The sequence below is a fragment of the Pseudophryne corroboree genome, chromosome 3 (assembly GCF_028390025.1).
Source record: "Pseudophryne corroboree isolate aPseCor3 chromosome 3, aPseCor3.hap2, whole genome shotgun sequence".
Lineage (NCBI taxonomy): Eukaryota > Metazoa > Chordata > Amphibia > Anura > Myobatrachidae > Pseudophryne > Pseudophryne corroboree.
The window spans coordinates 329,898,245-329,922,083 of NC_086446.1; the positions used below are offsets into that span (position 1 = coordinate 329,898,245).

The 23,839-nt window shown below is 32.6% G+C and overlaps 10 non-coding genes across 10 annotated transcripts; all 10 read left to right on the forward strand.

Annotated features, from left to right (window-relative positions):
- The first annotated feature begins 3,395 nt into the window (after nucleotides 1-3,395).
- TRNAP-CGG (transfer RNA proline (anticodon CGG)) lies at nucleotides 3,396-3,467 on the forward strand. Its single transcript has one exon. It is a non-coding gene; the product is annotated as a tRNA-Pro (tRNA).
- A 1,715-nt stretch (nucleotides 3,468-5,182) lies between these two features.
- Nucleotides 5,183-5,254, forward strand: TRNAP-CGG (transfer RNA proline (anticodon CGG)). Its single transcript has one exon. It is a non-coding gene; the product is annotated as a tRNA-Pro (tRNA).
- Nucleotides 5,255-6,966: 1,712 nt separating this feature from the next.
- On the forward strand, nucleotides 6,967-7,038 carry TRNAP-CGG (transfer RNA proline (anticodon CGG)). Its single transcript has one exon. It is a non-coding gene; the product is annotated as a tRNA-Pro (tRNA).
- A 1,714-nt stretch (nucleotides 7,039-8,752) lies between these two features.
- TRNAP-CGG (transfer RNA proline (anticodon CGG)) lies at nucleotides 8,753-8,824 on the forward strand. Its single transcript has one exon. It is a non-coding gene; the product is annotated as a tRNA-Pro (tRNA).
- Nucleotides 8,825-10,525: 1,701 nt separating this feature from the next.
- On the forward strand, nucleotides 10,526-10,597 carry TRNAP-CGG (transfer RNA proline (anticodon CGG)). Its single transcript has one exon. It is a non-coding gene; the product is annotated as a tRNA-Pro (tRNA).
- Nucleotides 10,598-12,319: 1,722 nt separating this feature from the next.
- TRNAP-CGG (transfer RNA proline (anticodon CGG)) lies at nucleotides 12,320-12,391 on the forward strand. The gene has a single exon. It is a non-coding gene; the product is annotated as a tRNA-Pro (tRNA).
- Nucleotides 12,392-14,106: 1,715 nt separating this feature from the next.
- Nucleotides 14,107-14,177, forward strand: TRNAP-CGG (transfer RNA proline (anticodon CGG)). Its single transcript has one exon. It is a non-coding gene; the product is annotated as a tRNA-Pro (tRNA).
- Nucleotides 14,178-17,655: 3,478 nt separating this feature from the next.
- TRNAP-CGG (transfer RNA proline (anticodon CGG)) lies at nucleotides 17,656-17,727 on the forward strand. Its single transcript has one exon. It is a non-coding gene; the product is annotated as a tRNA-Pro (tRNA).
- Nucleotides 17,728-21,223: 3,496 nt separating this feature from the next.
- Nucleotides 21,224-21,295, forward strand: TRNAP-CGG (transfer RNA proline (anticodon CGG)). Its single transcript has one exon. It is a non-coding gene; the product is annotated as a tRNA-Pro (tRNA).
- A 1,701-nt stretch (nucleotides 21,296-22,996) lies between these two features.
- TRNAP-CGG (transfer RNA proline (anticodon CGG)) lies at nucleotides 22,997-23,068 on the forward strand. Its single transcript has one exon. It is a non-coding gene; the product is annotated as a tRNA-Pro (tRNA).
- The last annotated feature ends 771 nt before the right edge of the window (nucleotides 23,069-23,839 follow it).

Consider the following 23,839-nt stretch of genomic DNA (forward strand, 5'->3'; position numbering starts at 1 on the left):
AAAAAGACATGCACAGTGGGCTCGTTGATTCTTGCTTAGGGTGCGAGAGATCCCCGGTACAAATCCCGGATGAGCCCATCTTTTAAAGGTATATACTTATGCATACTTAGTAATATGTCAACCATTTGGTGGTATATTGGGTAAACTATAGATTCCATTTTGTCTAAGTAACCTTGAGTGGCTTAAAAGTCTAATTTTGACAAACAAAAAACTGTCAAAATGAAATTACAGGTTTTTCTCTTACCTTTCTTTTTTCTAAATAACCCTGAGTGGCTTAAAAGATTAGTCTCATTATGACTAACAAAAAGATCAACAATAAATTGCTGGTGTTTATTTTGTCTTTCTTCTGGGTCTGCGTGCTTGAGTTGCACACAGTATGTGACAAGTCTTAGGTTCCAACTATCAAAAAAAGTCCAAACTCTATTGGGACCTCTAAATATTGGCACTGCACATTTCTAATATACATACATGGATAACAAGCAACCTTAAGTTATTATTTTTGCAATGCTACATACACATTTTTTGTTTTAAGTTGTTATGTTATTTTTAAAATGTTTCATCTTCATTAAATGAAATTGTGTGTTTTCTCCAGTTATTTGCATTTTTTCTTAAATAATTAGAGTTTTACTTAAAAAATGTAAAAAACTGAATAAGAAATTATTTGGCTAGTGGCTTGTTGGTCAGGGTGTATGATTCTTGCTTCGGGTGCAAAAGGTCCCAGGTTCATATCCTGGATGAGCCTGTTTTCTCAGGTTCTTTAAAAGTGCTTAGTTCAATTATCTTATAGTATTTTAAAATACTAATGTATTCCAACAGTTTCACTTCCAATTTCATTAGTATACATGAAAATACATGAACAGTAGGCTCGTTGGTATAGGGGTATGATTCTCGCTTAGGGTGCGAGAGGTCCTGGGATTAAATCGCAGACGAGCCCATCTTCTCAGGTTCTTTTAAATACCATGGTTCCATTATCTGATTGATGTCAATTGCCTGAGTCAAAAGCATCAAGTGATTTTTTTTTTTGCCAATCCATAAAAAAAAGTATATACTTATGCATATTTAGTAAACTGTCAACCATTTGGTGGTATATTGGGTAAACTGTAGATTCCATTTTGTCTAAGTAACTTTGAGTGGCTTTAAAGAAGTCTCATTTTGACAAATAAAAAACAGTCAAAAGGAAATTACAGGTTTTTCTCTTACCTTGCTTTTTTCTAAGAAACAATGAGTGGCTTAAAAGAATAGTCTCTTTTTGACAAACAAAAAGGTCAACAATTAATTGCAGGTTTTTGTTTTTTTCTTTCTTCTTGGTCTGTATGCTTAAGTTGCACACAGTATGAAACAAGTCTTAGGTTCCAGCTATTAGAAAAGTTAAAACTCTATAGGAACCCATAAATCTTGGCACTGAAATTTCCAAATATGCATACTTGGACCAAAAATTGACCTTAAGGAAACATTTTAGCTATGCTACAAATAATTTTTTTAAATTGTTATAGTATTTTTAAAATGTAACATCTTTTTTCCAGCTTATTGCATTTTTTTATTAAATAATTTGAGTTTTGCTTTAAAATGGTAAAATCTCAATGAGAAGACCTTAGGCAGATGGCTCGTTGGTCTAGGGGTATGATTCTCGCTTCGGGTGCGAGAGGTCCCGGGTTCAAATCCTGGAAGAGCCCATCTCTTCATGTACTTTTAAAGTCCTTAATATCTGATAGTATTTAATAGCATTTTAAAATACTCACTAATGTATACAAACAGTTTTACTTACAATTTCATTAATATACATAAAAAAGACATGCACAGTGGGCTCGTTGATTCTTGCTTAGGGTGCGAGAGATCCCCGGTACAAATCCCGGATGAGCCCATCTTTTAAAGATATATACTTATGCATACTTAGTAAAATGTCAACCATTTGGTGGTATATTGGGTAAACTATAGATTCCATTTTGTCTAAGTAACCTTGAGTGGCTTAAAAGTCTAATTTTGACAAACAAAAAACTGTCAAAATGAAATTACAGGTTTTTCTCTTACCTTTCTTTTTTCTAAATAACCCTGGGTGGCTTAAAAGACTAGTCTCATTATGACTAACAAAAAGATCAACAATAAATTGCAGGTGTTTATTTTGTCTTTCTTCTGGGTCTGCATGACCCAGACTGCAGACTTGTCACAGTATGTGACAAGTCTTAGGTTCCAACTATCAAAAAAAGTCCAAACTCTATTGGGACCTCTAAATATTGGCACTGCACATTTCTAATATACATACATGGATAACAAGTAACCTTAAGTTATTATTTTTGCAATGCTACATACACATTTTTTGTTTTAAGTTGTTATGTTATTTTTAAAATGTTTCATCTTCATTAAATGAAATTGTGTGTTTTCTCCAGTTATTTGCATTTTTTCTTAAATAATTAGAGTTTTACTTAAAAAATGTTAAAAACTGAATAAGAAATTATTTGGCTAGTGGCTTGTTGGTCAGGGTGTATGATTCTTGCTTCGGGTGCAAAAGGTCCCAGGTTCATATCCTGGATGAGCCTGTTTTCTCAGGTTCTTTAAAAGTGCTTAGTTCAATTATCTGATAGTATTTTAAAATACTAATGTATTCCAACAGTTTCACTTCCAATTTCATTAGTATACATGAAAATACATGAACAGTAGGCTCGTTGGTATAGGGGTATGATTCTCGCTTAGGGTGCGAGAGGTCCTGGGATTAAATCGCAGACGAGCCCATCTTCTCAGGTTCTTTTAAATACCATGGTTCCATTATCTGATTGATGTCAATTGCCTGAGTCAAAAGCATCAAGTGAATTTTTCTTTTGCCAATCCATAAAAAAAAGTATATACTTATGCATATTTAGTAAACTGTCAACCATTTGGTGGTATATTGGGTAAACTGTAGATTCCATTTTGTCTAAGTAACTTTGAGTGGCTTCAAAGAAGTCTCATTTTGACAAATAAAAAACAGTCAAAATGAAATTACAGGTTTTTCTCTTACCTTGCTTTTTTCTAAGAAACAATGAGTGGCTTAAAAGAATAGTCTCTTTTTGACAAACAAAAAGATCAACAATTAATTGCAGGTTTTTGTTTTTTTCTTTCTTCTTGGTCTGTATGCTTAAGTTGCACACAGTATGAGACAAGTCTTAGGTTCCAGCTATTAGAAAAGTTAAAACTCTATAGGAACCCATAAATCTTGGCACTGAAATTTCCAAAAATTTATACTTGGACCAAAAATTGACCTTAAGGAAACATTTTAGCTATGCTATAAATAATTTTTTTAAATAGTTATGGTATTTTTAAAATGTAACATCTTTTTTTCCAGCTTATTGCATTTTTTTATTAAATAATTTGAGTTTTACTTTAAAAATGGTAAAATCTCAATGAGAAGACCTTAGGCAAATGGCTCGTTGGTCTAGGGGTATGATTCTCGCTTCGGGTGCGAGAGGTCCCGGGTTCAAATCCCGGACGAGCCCATCTCTTCATGTACTTTTAAAGTCCTTAATATCTGATAGTATTTAATAGCATTTTAAAATACTCACTAATGTATACAAACAGTTTTACTTACAATTTCATTAATATACATAAAAAAGACATGCACAGTGGGCTCGTTGATTCTTGCTTAGGGTGCGAGAGATCCCCGGTACAAATCCCGGATGAGCCCATCTTTTAAAGGTATATACTTATGCATACTTAGTAAAATGTCAACCATTTGGTGGTATATTGGGTAAACTATAGATTCCATTTTGTCTAAGTAACCTTGAGTGGCTTAAAAGTCTAATTTTGACAAACAAAAAACTGTCAAAATGAAATTACAGGTTTTTCTCTTACCTTTCTTTTTTCTAAATAACCCTGAGTGGCTTAAAAGACTAGTCTCATTATGACTAACAAAAAGATCAACAATAAATTGCAGGTGTTTATTTTGTCTTTCTACTGGGTCTGCATGCTTGAGTTGCACACAGTATGTGACAAGTCTTAGGTTCCAACTATCAAAAAAAGTCCCAACTCTATTGGGACCTCTAAATATTGGCACTGCACATTTCTAATATACATACTTGGATAACAAGTAACCTTAAGTTATTATTTTTGCAATGCTACATACACATTTTTTGTTTTAAGTTGTTATGTTATTTTTAAAATGTTTCATCTTCATTAAATGAAATTGTGTGTTTTCTCCAGTTATTTACATTTTTTCTTAAATAATTAGAGTTTTACTTTAAAAATGTTAAAAACTGAATAAGAAATTATTTGGCCAGTGGCTTGTTGGTCAGGGTGTATGATTCTTGCTTCGGGTGCAAAAGGTCCCAGGTTCATATCCTGGATGAGCCTGTTTTCTCAGGTTCTTTAAAAGTGCTTAGTTCAATTATCTGTTAGTATTTTAAAATACTAATGTATTCCAACAGTTTCACTTCCAATTTCATTAGTATACATGAAAATACATGAACAGTAGGCTCGTTGGTATAGGGGTATGATTCTCGCTTAGGGTGCGAGAGGTCCTGGGATTAAATCGCAGACGAGCCCATCTTCTCAGGTTCTTTTAAATACCATGGTTCCATTATCTGATTGATGTCAATTGCCTGAGTCAAAAGCATCAAGTGAATTTTTCTTTTGCCAATCCATAAAAAAAAGTATATACTTATGCATATTTAGTAAACTGTCAACCATTTGGTGGTATATTGGGTAAACTGTAGATTCCATTTTGTCTAAGTAACTTTGAGTGGCTTCAAAGAAGTCTCATTTTGACAAATAAAAAACAGTCAAAAGGAAATTACAGGTTTTTCTCTTACCTTTCTTTTTTCTAAGAAACAATGAGTGGCTTAAAAGAATAGTCTCTTTTTGACAAACAAAAAGGTCAACAATTAATTGCAGGTTTTTGTTTTTTTCTTTCTTCTTGGTCTGTATGCTTAAGTTGCACACAGTATCAAACAAGTCTTAGGTTCCAGCTATTAGAAAAGTTAAAACTCTATAGGAACCCATAAATCTTGGCACTGAAATTTCCAAATATGCATACTTGGACCAAAAATTGACCTTAAGGAAACATTTTAGCTATGCTACAAATAATTTTTTTAAATAGTTATGGTATTTTTAAAATGTAACATCTTTTTTTCCAGCTTATTGCATTTTTTTATTAAATAATTTGAGTTTTTGCTTTAAAAATGGTAAAATCTGAATGAGAAGACCTTAGGCAGATGGCTCGTTGGTCTAGGGGTATGATTCTCGCTTCGGGTGTGAGAAGTCCCGGGTTCAAATCCCGGACGAGCCCATCTCTTCATGTACTTTTAAAGTCCTTAATATCTGATAGTATTTAATAGCATTTTAAAATACTCACTAATGTATACAAACAGTTTTACTTACAATTTCATTAATATACATAAAAAAGACATGCACAGTGGGCTCGTTGATTCTTGCTTAGGGTGCGAGAGATCCCCGGTACAAATCCCGGATGAGCCCATCTTTTAAAGGTATATACTTATGCATACTTAGTAATATGTCAACCATTTGGTGGTATATTGGGTAAACTATAGATTCCATTTTGTCTAAGTAACCTTGAGTGGCTTAAAAGTCTAATTTTGACAAACAAAAAACTGTCAAAATGAAATTACAGGTTTTTCTCTTACCTTTCTTTTTTCTAAATAACCCTGAGTGGCTTAAAAGATTAGTCTCATTATGACTAACAAAAAGATCAACAATAAATTGCAGGTGTTTATTTTGTCTTTCTTCTGGGTCTGCGTGCTTGAGTTGCACACAGTATGTGACAAGTCTTAGGTTCCAACTATCAAAAAAAGTCCAAACTCTATTGGGACCTCTAAATATTGGCACTGCACATTTCTAATATACATACATGGATAACAAGTAACCTTAAGTTATTATTTTTGCAATGCTACATACACATTTTTTGTTTTAAGTTGTTATGTTATTTTTAAAATGTTTCATCTTCATTAAATGAAATTGTGTGTTTTCTCCAGTTATTTGCATTTTTTCTTAAATAATTAGAGTTTTACTTAAAAAATGTTAAAAACTGAATAAGAAATTATTTGGCTAGTGGCTTGTTGGTCAGGGTGTATGATTCTTGCTTCGGGTGCAAAAGGTCCCAGGTTCATATCCTGGATGAGCCTGTTTTCTCAGGTTCTTTAAAAGTGCTTAGTTCAATTATCTTATAGTATTTTAAAATACTAATGTATTCCAACAGTTTCACTTCCAATTTCATTAGTATACATGAAAATACATGAACAGTAGGCTCGTTGGTATAGGGGTATGATTCTCGCTTAGGGTGCGAGAGGTCCTGGGATTAAATCGCAGACGAGCCCATCTTCTCAGGTTCTTTTAAATACCATGGTTCCATTATCTGATTGATGTCAATTGCCTGAGTCAAAAGCATCAAGTGAATTTTTTTTTTGCCAATCCATAAAAAAAAGTATATACTTATGCATATTTAGTAAACTGTCAACCATTTGGTGGTATATTGGGTAAACTGTAGATTCCATTTTGTCTAAGTAACTTTGAGTGGCTTCAAAGAAGTCTCATTTTGACAAATAAAAAACAGTCAAAAGGAAATTACAGGTTTTTCTCTTACCTTGCTTTTTTCTAAGAAACAATGAGTGGCTTAAAAGAATAGTCTCTTTTTGACAAACAAAAAGGTCAACAATTAATTGCAGGTTTTTGTTTTTTTCTTTCTTCTTGGTCTGTATGCTTAAGTTGCACACAGTATGAAACAAGTCTTAGGTTCCAGCTATTAGAAAAGTTAAAACTCTATAGGAACCCATAAATCTTGGCATTGAAATTTCCAAATATGCATACTTGGACCAAAAATTGACCTTAAGGAAACATTTTAGCTATGCTACAAATAATTTTTTTAAATTGTTATAGTATTTTTAAAATGTAACATCTTTTTTCCAGCTTATTGCATTTTTTTATTAAATAATTTGAGTTTTGCTTTAAAATGGTAAAATCTCAATGAGAAGACCTTAGGCAGATGGCTCGTTGGTCTAGGGGTATGATTCTCGCTTCGGGTGCGAGAGGTCCCGGGTTCAAATCCCGGAAGAGCCCATCTCTTCATGTACTTTTAAAGTCCTTAATATCTGATAGTATTTAATAGCATTTTAAAATACTCACTAATGTATACAAACAGTTTTACTTACAATTTCATTAATATACATAAAAAAGACATGCACAGTGGGCTCGTTGATTCTTGCTTAGGGTGCGAGAGATCCCCGGTACAAATCCCGGATGAGCCTATCTTTTAAAGATATATACTTATGCATACTTAGTAAAATGTCAACCATTTGGTGGTATATTGGGTAAACTATAGATTCCATTTTGTCTAAGTAACCTTGAGTGGCTTAAAAGTCTAATTTTGACAAACAAAAAACTGTCAAAATGAAATTACAGGTTTTTCTCTTACCTTTCTTTTTTCTAAATAACCCTGAGTGGCTTAAAATAATAGTATCATTATGACTTACAAAAAGATCAACAATAAATTGCAGGTGTTTATTTTGTCTTTCTTCTGGGTCTGCATGCTTGAGTTGCACACAGTATGTGACAAGTCTTAGGTTCCAACTATCAAAAAAAGTCCAAACTCTATTGGGACCTCTAAATATTGGCACTGCACATTTCTAATATACATACTTGGATAACAAGTTGCCTTAAGTTATTATTTTTGCAATGCTACATACACATTTTTTGTTTTAAGTTGTTATGTTATTTTTAAAATGTTTCATCTTCATTAAATGAAATTGTGTGTTTTCTCCAGTTATTTGCATTTTTTCTTAAATAATTAGAGTTTTACTTTAAAAATGTTAAAAACTGAATAAGAATTTATTTGGCTAGTGGCTTGTTGGTCAGGGTGTATGATTCTTGCTTCGGGTGCAAAAGGTCCCAGGTTCATATCCTGGATGAGCCTGTTTTCTCAGGTTCTTTAAAAGTGCTTAGTTCAATTATCTGATAGTATTTTAAAATACTAATGTATTCCAACAGTTTCACTTCCAATTTCATTAGTATACATGAAAATACATGAACAGTAGGCTCGTTGGTATAGGGGTATGATTCTCGCTTAGGGTGCGAGAGGTCCTGGGATTAAATCGCAGACGAGCCCATCTTCTCAGGTTCTTTTAAATACCATGGTTCCATTATCTGATTGATGTCAATTGCCTGAGTCAAAAGCATCAAGTGAATTTTTCTTTTGCCAATCCATAAAAAATAGTATATACTTATGCATATTTAGTAAACTGTCAACCATTTGGTGGTATATTGGGTAAACTGTAGATTCCATTTTGTCTAAGTAACTTTGAGTGGCTTCAAAGAAGTCTCATTTTGACAAATAAAAAACAGTCAAAATGAAATTACAGGTTATTCTCTTACTTTGCTTTTTTCTAAGAAACAATGAGTGGCTTAAAAGAATAGTCTCTTTTTGACAAACAAAAAGGTCAACAATTAATTGCAGGTTTTTGTTTTTTTCTTTCTTCTTGGTCTGTATGCTTAAGTTGCACACAGTATGAGACAAGTCTTAGGTTCCAGCTATTAGAAAAGTTAAAACTCTATAGGAACCCATAAATCTTGGCACTGAAATTTCCAAATATGCATACTTGGACCAAAAATTGACCTTAAGGAACATTTTAGCTATGCTATAAATAATTTTTTTTAAATAGTTATGGTATTTTTAAAATGTAACATCTTTTTTTCCAGCTTATTGCATTTTTTTATTAAATAATTTGAGTTTTACTTTAAAAATGGTAAAATCTGAATGAGAAGACCTTAGGCAGATGGCTCGTTGGTCTAGGGGTATGATTCTCGCTTCGGGTGCGAGAGGTCCTGGGTTCAAATCCCGGACGAGCCCATCTCTTCATGTACTTTTAAAGTCCTTAATATCTGATAGTATTTAATAGCATTTTAAAATACTCACTAATGTATACAAACAGTTTTACTTACAATTTCATTAATATACATAAAAAAGACATGCACAGTGGGCTCGTTGATTCTTGCTTAGGGTGCGAGAGATCCCCGGTACAAATCCCGGATGAGCCCATCTTTTAAAGGTATATACTTATGCATACTTAGTAAAATGTCAACCATTTGGTGGTATATTGGGTAAACTATAGATTCCATTTTGTCTAAGTAACCTTGAGTGGCTTAAAAGTCTAATTTTGACAAACAAAAAACTGTCAAAATGAAATTACAGGTTTTTCTCTTACCTTTCTTTTTTCTAAATAACCCTGAGTGGCTTAAAAGACTAGTCTCATTATGACTAACAAAAAGATCAACAATAAATAATTTGTCTTTCTTCTGGGTCTGCATGCTTGAGTTGCACACAGTATGTGACAAGTCTTAGGTTCCAACTATCAAAAAAAGTCCAAACTCTATTGGGACCTCTTAATATTGGCACTGCACATTTCTAATATACATACTTGGATAACAGGTAACCATAAGTTATTATTTGCAATGCTACATACACATTTTTTGTTTTAAGTTGTTATGTTATTTTTAAAATGTTTCATCTTCATTAAATGAAATTGTGTGTTTTCTCCAGTTATTTGCATTTTTTCTTAAATAATTAGAGTTTTACTTTAAAAATGTTAAAAACTGAATAAGAAATTATTTGGCTAGTGGCTTGTTGGTCAGGGTGTATGATTCTTGCTTCGGGTGCAAAAGGTCCCAGGTTCATATCCTGGATGAGCCTGTTTTCTCAGGTTCTTTAAAAGTGCTTAGTTCAATTATCTGATAGTATTTTAAAATACTAATGTATTCCAACAGTTTCACTTCCAATTTCATTAGTATACATGAAAATACATGAACAGTAGGCTCGTTGGTATAGGGGTATGATTCTCGCTTAGGGTGCGAGAGGTCCTGGGATTAAATCGCAGACGAGCCCATCTTCTTAGGTTCTTTTAAATACCATGGTTCCATTATCTGATTGATGTCAATTGCCTGAGTCAAAAGCATCAAGTGAATTTTTCTTTTGCCAATCCATAAAAAAAAGTATATACTTATGCATATTTAGTAAACTGTCAACCATTTGGTGGTATATTGGGTAAACTGTAGATTCCATTTTGTCTAAGTAACTTTGAGTGGCTTCAAAGAAGTCTCATTTTGACAAATAAAAAACAGTCAAAATGAAATTACAGGTTTTTCTCTTACCTTGCTTTTTTCTAAGAAACAATGAGTGGCTTAAAAGAATAGTCTCTTTTTGACAAACAAAAAGGTCAACAATTAATTGCAGGTTTTTGTTTTTTTCTTTCTTCTTGGTCTGTATGCTTAAGTTGCACACAGTATGAGACAAGTCTTAGGTTCCAGCTATTAGAAAAGTTAAAACTCTATAGGAACCCATAAATCTTGGCACTGAAATTTCCAAATATGCATACTTGGACCAAAAATTGACCTTAAGGAAACATTTTAGCTATGCTATAAATAATTTTTTTAAATAGTTATGGTATTTTTAAAATGTGACATCTTTTTTTCCAGCTTATTGCATTTTTCTATTAAATAATTTGAGTTTTACTTTAAAAATGGTAAAATCTGAATGAGAAGACCTTAGGCAGATGGCTCGTTGGTCTAGGGGTATGATTCTCCCTTCGGGTGCGAGAGGTCCCGGGTTCAAATCCCGGACGAGCCCATCTCTTCATGTACTTTTAAAGTCCTTAATATCTGATAGTATTTAATAGCATTTTAAAATACTCACTAATGTATACAAACAGTTTTACTTACAATTTCATTAATATACATAAAAAAGACATGCACAGTGGGCTCGTTGATTCTTGCTTAGGGTGCGAGAGATCCCTGGTACAAATCCCGGATGAGCCCATCTTTTAAAGGTATATACTTATGCATACTTAGTAAAATGTCAACCATTTGGTGGTATATTGGGTAAACTATAGATTCCATTTTGTCTAAGTAACCTTGAGTGGCTTAAAAGTCTAATTTTGACAAACAAAAAACTGTCAAAATGAAATTACAGGTTTTTCTCTTACCTTTCTTTTTTCTAAATAACCCTGGGTGGCTTAAAAGACTAGTCTCATTATGACTAACAAAAAGATCAACAATAAATTGCAGGTGTTTATTTTGTCTTTCTTCTGGGTCTGCATGACCCAGACTGCAGACTTGTCACAGTATGTGACAAGTCTTAGGTTCCAACTATCAAAAAAAGTCCAAACTCTATTGGGACCTCTAAATATTGGCACTGCACATTTCTAATATACATACATGGATAACAAGTAACCTTAAGTTATTATTTTTGCAATGCTACATACACATTTTTTGTTTTAAGTTGTTATGTTATTTTTAAAATGTTTCATCTTCATTAAATGAAATTGTGTGTTTTCTCCAGTTATTTGCATTTTTTCTTAAATAATTAGAGTTTTACTTTAAAAATGTTAAAAACTGAATAAGAAATTATTTGGCTAGTGGCTTGTTGGTCAGGGTGTATGATTCTTGCTTCGGGTGCAAAAGGTCCCAGGTTCATATCCTGGATAAGCCTGTTTTCTCAGGTTCTTTAAAAATGCTTAGTTCAATTATCTGATAGTATTTTAAAATACTAATGTATTCCAACAGTTTCACTTCCAATTTCATTAGTATACATGAAAATACATGAACAGTAGGCTCGTTGGTATAGGGGTATGATTCTCGCTTAGGGTGCGAGAGGTCCTGGGATTAAATCGCAGACGAGCCCATCTTCTCAGGTTCTTTTAAATACCATGGTTCCATTATCTGATTGATGTCAATTGCCTGAGTCAAAAGCATCAAGTGAATTTTTCTTTTGCCAATCCATAAAAAAAAGTATATACTTATGCATATTTAGTAAACTGTCAACCATTTGGTGGTATATTGGGTAAACTGTAGATTCCATTTTGTCTAAGTAACTTTGAGTGGCTTCAAAGAAGTCTCATTTTGACAAATAAAAAACAGTCAAAATGAAATTACAGGTTTTTCTCTTACCTTGCTTTTTTCTAAGAAACAATGAGTGGCTTAAAAGAATAGTCTCTTTTTGACAAACAAAAAGATCAACAATTAATTGCAGGTTTTTGTTTTTTTCTTTCTTCTTGGTCTGTATGCTTAAGTTGCACACAGTATGAGACAAGTCTTAGGTTCCAGCTATTAGAAAAGTTAAAACTCTATAGGAACCCATAAATCTTGGCACTGAAATTTCCAAAAATTTATACTTGGACCAAAAATTGACCTTAAGGAAACATTTTAGCTATGCTATAAATAATTTTTTTAAATAGTTATGGTATTTTTAAAATGTAACATCTTTTTTTCCAGCTTATTGCATTTTTTTATTAAATAATTTGAGTTTTACTTTAAAAATGGTAAAATCTCAATGAGAAGACCTTAGGCAAATGGCTCGTTGGTCTAGGGGTATGATTCTCGCTTCGGGTGCGAGAGGTCCCGGGTTCAAATCCCGGACGAGCCCATCTCTTCATGTACTTTTAAAGTCCTTAATATCTGATAGTATTTAATAGCATTTTAAAATACTCACTAATGTATACAAACAGTTTTACTTACAATTTCATTAATATACATAAAAAAGACATGCACAGTGGGCTCGTTGATTCTTGCTTAGGGTGCGAGAGATCCCCGGTACAAATCCCGGATGAGCCCATCTTTTAAAGGTATATACTTATGCATACTTAGTAAAATGTCAACCATTTGGTGGTATATTGGGTAAACTATAGATTCCATTTTGTCTAAGTAACCTTGAGTGGCTTAAAAGTCTAATTTTGACAAACAAAAAACTGTCAAAATGAAATTACAGGTTTTTCTCTTACCTTTCTTTTTTCTAAATAACCCTGAGTGGCTTAAAAGACTAGTCTCATTATGACTAACAAAAAGATCAACAATAAATTGCAGGTGTTTATTTTGTCTTTCTACTGGGTCTGCATGCTTGAGTTGCACACAGTATGTGACAAGTCTTAGGTTCCAACTATCAAAAAAAGTCCCAACTCTATTGGGACCTCTAAATATTGGCACTGCACATTTCTAATATACATACTTGGATAACAAGTAACCTTAAGTTATTATTTTTGCAATGCTACATACACATTTTTTGTTTTAAGTTGTTATGTTATTTTTAAAATGTTTCATCTTCATTAAATGAAATTGTGTGTTTTCTCCAGTTATTTACATTTTTTCTTAAATAATTAGAGTTTTACTTTAAAAATGTTAAAAACTGAATAAGAAATTATTTGGCCAGTGGCTTGTTGGTCAGGGTGTATGATTCTTGCTTCGGGTGCAAAAGGTCCCAGGTTCATATCCTGGATGAGCCTGTTTTCTCAGGTTCTTTAAAAATGCTTAGTTCAATTATCTGATAGTATTTTAAAATACTAATGTATTCCAACAGTTTCACTTCCAATTTCATTAGTATACATGAAAATACATGAACAGTAGGCTCGTTGTTATAGGGGTATGATTCTCGCTTAGGGTGCGAGAGGTCCTGGGATTAAATCGCAGACGAGCCCATCTTCTCAGGTTCTTTTAAATACCATGGTTCCATTATCTGATTGATGTCAATTGCCTGAGTCAAAAGCATCAAGTGAATTTTTCTTTTGCCAATCCATAAAAAAAAGTATATACTTATGCATATTTAGTAAACTGTCAACCATTTGGTGGTATATTGGGTAAACTGTAGATTCCATTTTGTCTAAGTAACTTTGAGTGGCTTCAAAGAAGTCTCATTTTGACAAATAAAAAACAGTCAAAAGGAAATTACAGGTTTTTCTCTTACCTTGCTTTTTTCTAAGAAACAATGAGTGGCTTAAAAGAATAGTCTCTTTTTGACAATCAAAAAGGTCAACAATTAATTGCAGGTTTTTGTTTTTTTCTTTCTTCTTGGTCTGTATGCTTAAGTTGCACACAGTATGAAACAAGTCTTAGGTTCCAGCTATTAGAAAAGTTAAAACTCTATAGGAACCCATAAATCTTGGCACTGAAATTTCCAAATATGCATACTTGGACCAAAAATTGACCTTAAGGAAACATTTTAGCTATGCTATAAATAATTTTTTTAAATAGTTATGGTATTTTTAAAATGTGACATCTTTTTTTCCAGCTTATTGCATTTTTCTATTAAATAATTTGAGTTTTACTTTAAAAATGGTAAAATCTGAATGAGAAGACCTTAGGCAGATTGCTCGTTGGTCTAGGGGTATGATTCTCGCTTCGGGTGCGAGAGGTCCCGGGTTCAAATCCCGGACGATCCCATCTCTTCATGTACTTCTAAATTCCTTAATATCTGATAGTATTTAATAGCATTTTAAAATACTCACTAATGTATACAAACAGTTTTACTTACAATTTCATTAATATACATAAAAAAGACATGCACAGTGGGCTCGTTGATTCTTGCTTAGGGTGCGAGAGATCCCCGGTACAAATCCCGAGTGAGCCCATCTTATACAGGTATATACTTATGCATACTTAGTAAAATGTCAACCATTTGGTGGTATATTGGGTAAACTATAGATTCCATTTTGTCTAAGTAACCTTGAGTGGCTTAAAAGTCTAATTTTGACAAACAAAAAACTGTCAAAATTAAATTACAGGTTTTTCTCTTACCTTTCTATTTTCTAAATAAACCTGAGTGGCTTAAAAGAATAGTATCATTATGACTAACAAAAAGATCAACAATAAATTGCAGGTGTTTATTTTGTCTTTCTTCTGGGTCTGCATGCTTGAGTTGCACACAGTATGTGACAAGTCTTAGGTTCCAACTATCAAAAAAAGTCCAAACTCTATTGGGACCTCTAAATATTGGCACTGCACATTTCTAATATACATACTTGGATAACAAGTAACCTTAAGTTATTATTTGCAATGCTACATACACATTTTTTGTTTTAAGTTGTTATGTTATTTTTAAAATGTTTTATCTTCATTAAATGAAATTGTGTGTTTTCTCCAGTTATTTGCATTTTTTCTTAAATAATTAGAGTTTTACTTTAAAAATGTTAAAAACTGAATAAGAAATTATTTGGCTAGTGGCTTGTTGGTCAGGGTGTATGATTCTTGCTTCGGGTGCAAAAGGTCCCAGGTTCATATCCTGGATGAGCCTGTTTTCTCAGGTTCTTTAAAAGTGCTTAGTTCAATTATCTGATAGTATTTTAAAATACTAATGTATACCAACAGTTTCACTTCCAATTTCATTAGTATACATGAAAATACATGAACAGTAGGCTCGTTGGTATAGGGGTATGATTCTCGCTTAGGGTGCGAGAGGTCCTGGGATTAAATCGCAGACGAGCCCATCTTCTCAGGTTCTTTTAAATACCATGGTTCCATTATCTGATTGATGTCAATTGCCTGAGTCAAAAGCATCAAGTGAATTTTTCTTTTGCCAATCCATAAAAAAAAGTATATACTTATGCAACCATTTGGTGGTATATTGGGTAAACTGTAGATTCCATTTTGTCTAAGTAACTTTGAGTGGCTTCAAAGAAGTCTCATTTTGACAAATAAAAAACAGTCAAAATGAAATTACAGGTTTTTCTCTTACCTTGCTTTTTTCTAAGAAACAATGAGTGGCTTAAAAGAATAGTCTCTTTTTGACAAACAAAAAGGTCAACAATTAATTGCAGGTTTTTGTTTTTTTCTTTCTTCTTGGTCTGTATGCTTAAGTTGCACACAGTATGAGACAAGTCTTAGGTTCCAGCTATTAGAAAAGTTAAAACTCTATAGGAACCCATAAATCTTGGCACTTAAATTTCCAAATATGCATACTTGGACCAAAAATTGACCTTAAGGAAACATTTTAGCTATGCTACAAATAATTTTTTTAAATTGTTATGGTATTTTTAAAATGTAACATCGTTTTTCCAGCTTATTGCATTTTTTTATTAAATAATTTGAGTTTTGCTTTAAAATGGTAAAATCTCAATGAGAAGACCTTAGGCAGATGGCTCGTTGGTCTAGGGGTATGATTCTCACTTCGGGTGCGAGAGGTCCCGGGTTCAAATCCCGGAAGAGCCCATCTCTTCATGTACTTTTAAAGTCCTTAATATCTGATAGTATTTAATAGCATTTTAAAATACTCACTAATGTATACAAACAGTTTAACTTACAATTTCATTAATGTACATAAAAAAGACATGCACAGTGGGCTCGTTGATTCTTGCTTAGGGTGCGAGAGATCCCCGGTACAAATCCCGGATGAGCCCATATTTTAAAGGTATATACTTATGCATACTTAGTAAAATGTCAACCATTTGGTGGTATATTGGGTAAACTATAGATTCCATTTTGTCTAAGTAACCTTGAGTGGCTTAAAAGTCTAATTTTGACAAACAAAAAACTGTCAAAATGAAATTACAGGTTTTTCTCTTACCTTTCTTTTTTCTAAATAACCCTGAGTGGCTTAAAAGACTAGTCTCATTATGACTAACAAAAAGATCAACAATAAATTGCAGGTGTTTATTTTGTCTTTCTACTGGGTCTGCATGCTTGAGTTGCACACAGTATGTGACAAGTCTTAGGTTCCAACTATCAAAAAAAGTCCAAACTCTATTGGGACCTCTAAATATTGGCACTGCACATTTCTAATATACATACTTGGATAACAAGTAACCTTAAGTTATTATTTTTGCAATGCTACATACACATTTTTTGTTTTAAGTTGTTATGTTATTTTTAAAATGTTTCATCTTCATTAAATGAAATTGTGTGTTTTCTCCAGTTATTTACATTTTTTCTTAAATAATTAGAGTTTTACTTAAAAATGTTAAAAACTGAATAAGAAATTATTTGGCCAGTGGCTTGTTGGTCAGGGTGTATGATTCTTGCTTCGGGTGCAAAAGGTCCCAGGTTCATATCCTGGATGAGCCTGTTTTCTCAGGTTCTTTAAAAGTGCTTAGTTCAATTATCTGATAGTATTTTAAAATACTAATGTATTCCAACAGTTTCACTTCCAATTTCATTAGTATACATGAAAATACATGAACAGTAGGCTCGTTGGTATAGGGGTATGATTCTGACTTAGGGTGCGAGAGGTCCTGGGATTAAATCGCAGACGAGCCCATCTTCTCAGGTTTTTTTAAATACCATGGTTCCATTATCTGATTGATGTCAATTGCCTGAGTCAAAAGCATCAAGTGAATTTTTCTTATGCCAATCCATAAAAAAAAGTATATACTTATGCATATTTAGTAAACTGTCAACCATTTGGTGGTATATTGGTTAAACTGTAGATTCCATTTTGTCTAAGTAACTTTGAGTGGCTTCAAAGAAGTCTCATTTTGACAAATAAAAAACAGTCAAAATGAAATTACAGGTTTTTCTCTTACCTTGCTTTTTTCTAAGAAACAATGAGTGGCTTAAAAAAATAGTCTCTTTTTGACAAACAAAAAGGTCAACAATTAATTGCAGGTTTTTGTTTTTTTCTTTCTTCTTGGTCTGTATGCTTAAGTTGCACACAGTATGAGACAAGTCTTAGGTTCCAGCTATTAGAAAAGTTAAAACTCTATAGGAACCCATAAATCTTGGCACTGAAATTTCCAAATATGCATACTTGGACCAAAAATTGACCTTAAGGAAACATTTTAGCTATGCTATAAATAATTTTTTTAAATAGTTATGGTATTTTTAAAATGTGACATCTTTTTTTCCAGCTTATTGCATTTTTCTATTAAATAATTTGAGTTTTACTTTAAAAATGGTAAAATCTGAATGAGAAGACCTTAGGCAGATGGCTCGTTGGTCTAGGGGTATGATTCTCGCTTCGGGTGCGAGAGGTCCCGGGTTCAAATCCCGGACGATCCCATCTCTTCATGTACTTCTAAATTCCTTAATATCTGATAGTATTTAATAGCATTTTAAAATACTCACTAATGTATACAAACAGTTTTACTTACAATTTCATTAATATACATAAAAAAGACATGCACAGTGGGCTCGTTGATTCTTGCTTAGGGTGCGAGAGATCCCCGGTACAAATCCCGAGTGAGCCCATCTTATACAGGTATATACTTATGCATACTTAGTAAAATGTCAACCATTTGGTGGTATATTGGGTAAACTATAGATTCCATTTTGTCTAAGTAACCTTGAGTGGCTTAAAAGTCTAATTTTGACAAACAAAAAACTGTCAAAATTAAATTACAGGTTTTTCTCTTACCTTTCTATTTTCTAAATAAACCTGAGTGGCTTAAAAGAATAGTATCATTATGACTAACAAAAAGATCAACAATAAATTGCAGGTGTTTATTTTGTCTTTCTTCTGGGTCTGCATGCTTGAGTTGCACACAGTATGTGACAAGTCTTAGGTTCCAACTATCAAAAAAAGTCCAAACTCTATTGGGACCTCTAAATATTGGCACTGCACATTTCTAATATACATACTTGGATAACAAGTAACCTTAAGTTATTATTTGCAATGCTACATACATATTTTTTGTTTTAAGTTGTTATGTTATTTTTAAAATGTTTTATCTTCATTAAATGAAATTGTGTGTTTTCTCCAGTTATTTGCATTTTTTCTTAAATAATTAGAGTTTTACTTTAAAAATGTTAAAAACTGAATAAGAAATTATTTGGCTAGTGGCTTGTTGGTCAGGGTGTATGATTCTTGCTTCGGGTGCAAAAGGTCCCAGGTTCATATCCTGGATGAGCCTGTTTTCTCAGGTTCTTTAAAAGTGCTTAGTTCAATTATCTGATAGTATTTTAAAATACTAATGTATACCAACAGTTTCACTTCCAATTTCATTAGTATACATGAAAATACATGAACAGTAGGCTCGTTGGTATAGGGGTATGATTCTCGCTTAGGGTGCGAGAGGTCCTGGGATTAAATCGCAGACGAGCCCATCTTCTCAGGTTCTTTTAAATACCATGGTTCCATTATCTGATTGATGTCAATTGCCTGAGTCAAAAGCATCAAGTGAATTTTTCTTTTGCCAATCCATAAAAAAAAGTATATACTTATGCATATTTAGTAAACTGTCAACCATTTGGTGGTATATTGGGTAAACTGTAGATTCCATTTTGTCTAAGTAACTTTGAGTGGCTTCAAAGAAGTCTCATTTTGACAAATAAAAAACAGTCAAAATGAAATTACAGGTTTTTCTCTTACCTTGCTTTTTTCTAAGAAACAATGAGTGGCTTAAAAGAATAGTCTCTTTTTGACAAACAAAAAGGTCAACAATTAATTGCAGGTTTTTGTTTTTTTCTTTCTTCTTGGTCTGTATGCTTAAGTTGCACACAGTATGAGACAAGTCTTAGGTTCCAGCTATCATAAAAGTTAAAACTCTATAGGAACCCATAAATCTTGGCACTGAAATTTCCAAATATGCATACTTGGACCAAAAATTGACCTTAAGGAAACATTTTAGCTATGCTATAAATAATTTTTTTAAATAGTTATGGTATTTTTAAAATGTAACATCTTTTTTTCCAGCTTATTGCATTTTTCTATTAAATAATTTGAGTTTTACTTTAAAAATGGTAAAATCTGAATGAGAAGACCTTAGGCAGATGGCTCGTTGGTCTAGGGATATGATTCTCGCTTCGGGTGCGAGAGGTCCTGGGTTCAAATCCCGGACGATCCCATCTCTTCATGTACTTCTAAAGTCCTTAATATCTGATAGTATTTAATAGCATTTTAAAATACTCACTAATGTATACAAACAGTTTTACTTACAATTTCATTAATATACATAAAAAAGACATGCACAGTGGGCTCGTTGATTCTTGCTTAGGGTGCGAGAGATCCCCGGTACAAATCCCGTATGAGCCCATCTTTTAAAGGTATATACTTATGCATACTTAGTAAAATGTCAACCATTTGGTGGTATATTGGGTAAACTATAGATTCCATTTTGTCTAAGTAACCTTGAGTGGCTTAAAAGTCTAATTTTGACAAACAAAAAACTGTCAAAATTAAATTACAGGTTTTTCTCTTACCTTTCTTTTTTCTAAATAACCCTGAGTGGCTTAAAAGAATAGTATCATTATGACTAACAAAAAGATCAACAATAAATTGCAGGTGTTTATTTTGTCTTTCTTCTGGGTCTGCATGCTTGAGTTGCACACAGTATGTGACAAGTCTTAGGTTCCAACTATCAAAAAAAGTCCAAACTCTATTGGGACCTCTAAATATTGGCACTGCACATTTCTAATATACATACTTGGATAACAAGTAACCTTAAGTTATTATTTGCAATGCTACATACACATTTTTTGTTTTAAGTTGTTATGTTATTTTTAAAATGTTTCATCTTCATTAAATGAAATTGTGTGTTTTCTCCAGTTATTTGCATTTTTTCTTAAATAATTAGAGTTTTACTTTAAAAATGTTAAAAACTGAATAAGAAATTATTTGGCTAGTGGCTTGTTGGTCAGGGTGTATGATTCTTGCTTCGGGTGCAAAAGGTCCCAGGTTCATATCCTGGATGAGCCTGTTTTCTCAGGTTCTTTAAAAGTGCTTAGTTCAATTATCTGATAGTATTTTAAAATACTAATGTATTCCAACAGTTTCACTTCCAATTTCATTAGTATACATGAAAATACATGAACAGTAGGCTCGTTGGTATAGGGGTATGATTCTCGCTTAGGGTGCGAGAGGTCCTGGGATTAAATCGCAGACGAGCCCATCTTCTCAGGTTCTTTTAAATACCATGGTTCCATTATCTGATTGATGTCAATTGCCTGAGTCAAAAGCATCAAGTGAATTTTTCTTTTGCCAATCCATAAAAAATAGTATATACTTATGCATATTTAGTAAACTGTCAACCATTTGGTGGTATATTGGGTAAACTGTAGATTCCATTTTGTCTAAGTAACTTTGAGTGGCTTCAAAGAAGTCTCATTTTGACAAATAAAAAACAGTCAAAATGAAATTACAGGTTATTCTCTTACTTTGCTTTTTTCTAAGAAACAATGAGTGGCTTAAAAGAATAGTCTCTTTTTGACAAACAAAAAGGTCAACAATTAATTGCAGGTTTTTGTTTTTTTCTTTCTTCTTGGTCTGTATGCTTAAGTTGCACACAGTATGAGACAAGTCTTAGGTTCCAGCTATTAGAAAAGTTAAAACTCTATAGGAACCCATAAATCTTGGCACTGAAATTTCCAAATATGCATACTTGGACCAAAAATTGACCTTAAGGAACATTTTAGCTATGCTATAAATAATTTTTTTTAAATAGTTATGGTATTTTTAAAATGTAACATCTTTTTTTCCAGCTTATTGCATTTTTTTATTAAATAATTTGAGTTTTACTTTAAAAATGGTAAAATCTGAATGAGAAGACCTTAGGCAGATGGCTCGTTGGTCTAGGGGTATGATTCTCGCTTCGGGTGCGAGAGGTCCTGGGTTCAAATCCCGGACGAGCCCATCTCTTCATGTACTTTTAAAGTCCTTAATATCTGATAGTATTTAATAGCATTTTAAAATACTCACTAATGTATACAAACAGTTTTACTTACAATTTCATTAATATACATAAAAAAGACATGCACAGTGGGCTCGTTGATTCTTGCTTAGGGTGCGAGAGATCCCCGGTACAAATCCCGGATGAGCCCATCTTTTAAAGGTATATACTTATGCATACTTAGTAAAATGTCAACCATTTGGTGGTATATTGGGTAAACTATAGATTCCATTTTGTCTAAGTAACCTTGAGTGGCTTAAAAGTCTAATTTTGACAAACAAAAAACTGTCAAAATGAAATTACAGGTTTTTCTCTTACCTTTCTTTTTTCTAAATAACCCTGAGTGGCTTAAAAGACTAGTCTCATTATGACTAACAAAAAGATCAACAATAAATAATTTGTCTTTCTTCTGGGTCTGCATGCTTGAGTTGCACACAGTATGTGACAAGTCTTAGGTTCCAACTATCAAAAAAAGTCCAAACTCTATTGGGACCTCTTAATATTGGCACTGCACATTTCTAATATACATACTTGGATAACAGGTAACCATAAGTTATTATTTGCAATGCTACATACACATTTTTTGTTTTAAGTTGTTATGTTATTTTTAAAATGTTTCATCTTCATTAAATGAAATTGTGTGTTTTCTCCAGTTATTTGCATTTTTTCTTAAATAATTAGAGTTTTACTTTAAAAATGTTAAAAACTGAATAAGAAATTATTTGGCTAGTGGCTTGTTGGTCAGGGTGTATGATTCTTGCTTCGGGTGCAAAAGGTCCCAGGTTCATATCCTGGATGAGCCTGTTTTCTCAGGTTCTTTAAAAGTGCTTAGTTCAATTATCTGATAGTATTTTAAAATACTAATGTATTCCAACAGTTTCACTTCCAATTTCATTAGTATACATGAAAATACATGAACAGTAGGCTCGTTGGTATAGGGGTATGATTCTCGCTTAGGGTGCGAGAGGTCCTGGGATTAAATCGCAGACGAGCCCATCTTCTTAGGTTCTTTTAAATACCATGGTTCCATTATCTGATTGATGTCAATTGCCTGAGTCAAAAGCATCAAGTGAATTTTTCTTTTGCCAATCCATAAAAAAAAGTATATACTTATGCATATTTAGTAAACTGTCAACCATTTGGTGGTATATTGGGTAAACTGTAGATTCCATTTTGTCTAAGTAACTTTGAGTGGCTTCAAAGAAGTCTCATTTTGACAAATAAAAAACAGTCAAAATGAAATTACAGGTTTTTCTCTTACCTTGCTTTTTTCTAAGAAACAATGAGTGGCTTAAAAGAATAGTCTCTTTTTGACAAACAAAAAGGTCAACAATTAATTGCAGGTTTTTGTTTTTTTCTTTCTTCTTGGTCTGTATGCTTAAGTTGCACACAGTATGAGACAAGTCTTAGGTTCCAGCTATTAGAAAAGTTAAAACTCTATAGGAACCCATAAATCTTGGCACTGAAATTTCCAAATATGCATACTTGGACCAAAAATTGACCTTAAGGAAACATTTTAGCTATGCTATAAATAATTTTTTTAAATAGTTATGGTATTTTTAAAATGTGACATCTTTTTTTCCAGCTTATTGCATTTTTCTATTAAATAATTTGAGTTTTACTTTAAAAATGGTAAAATCTGAATGAGAAGACCTTAGGCAGATGGCTCGTTGGTCTAGGGGTATGATTCTCCCTTCGGGTGCGAGAGGTCCCGGGTTCAAATCCCGGACGAGCCCATCTCTTCATGTAATTTTAAAGTCCTTAATATCTGATAGTATTTAATAGCATTTTAAAATACTCACTAATGTATACAAACAGTTTTACTTACAATTTCATTAATATACATAAAAAAGACATGCACAGTGGGCTCGTTGATTCTTGCTTAGGGTGCGAGAGATCCCCGGTACAAATCCCGGATGAGCCCATCTTTTAAAGGTATATACTTATGCATACTTAGTAAAATGTCAACCATTTGGTGGTATATTGGGTAAACTATAGATTCCATTTTGTCTAAGTAACCTTGAGTGGCTTAAAATTCTAATTTTGACAAACAAAAAACTGTCAAAATGAAATTACAGGTTTTTCTCTTACCTTTCTTTTTTCTAAATAACCCTGAGTGGCTTAAAAGAATAGTATCATTATGACTAACAAAAAGATCAACAATAAATTGCAGGTGTTTATTTTGTCTTTCTTCTGGGTCTGCATGCTTGAGTTGCACACAGTATGTGACAAGTCTTAGGTTCCAACTATCAAAAAAAGTCCAAACTCTATTGGGACCTCTAAATATTGGCACTGCACATTTCTAATATACATACTTGGATAACAAGTAACCTTAAGTTATTATTTTTGCAATGCTACATACACATTTTTTGTTTTAAGTTGTTATGTTATTTTTAAAATGTTTCATCTTCATGAAATGAAATTGTGTGTTTTCTCCAGTTATTTGCATTTTTTCTTAAATAATTAGAGTTTTACTTTAAAAATGTTAAAAACTGAATAAGAAATTA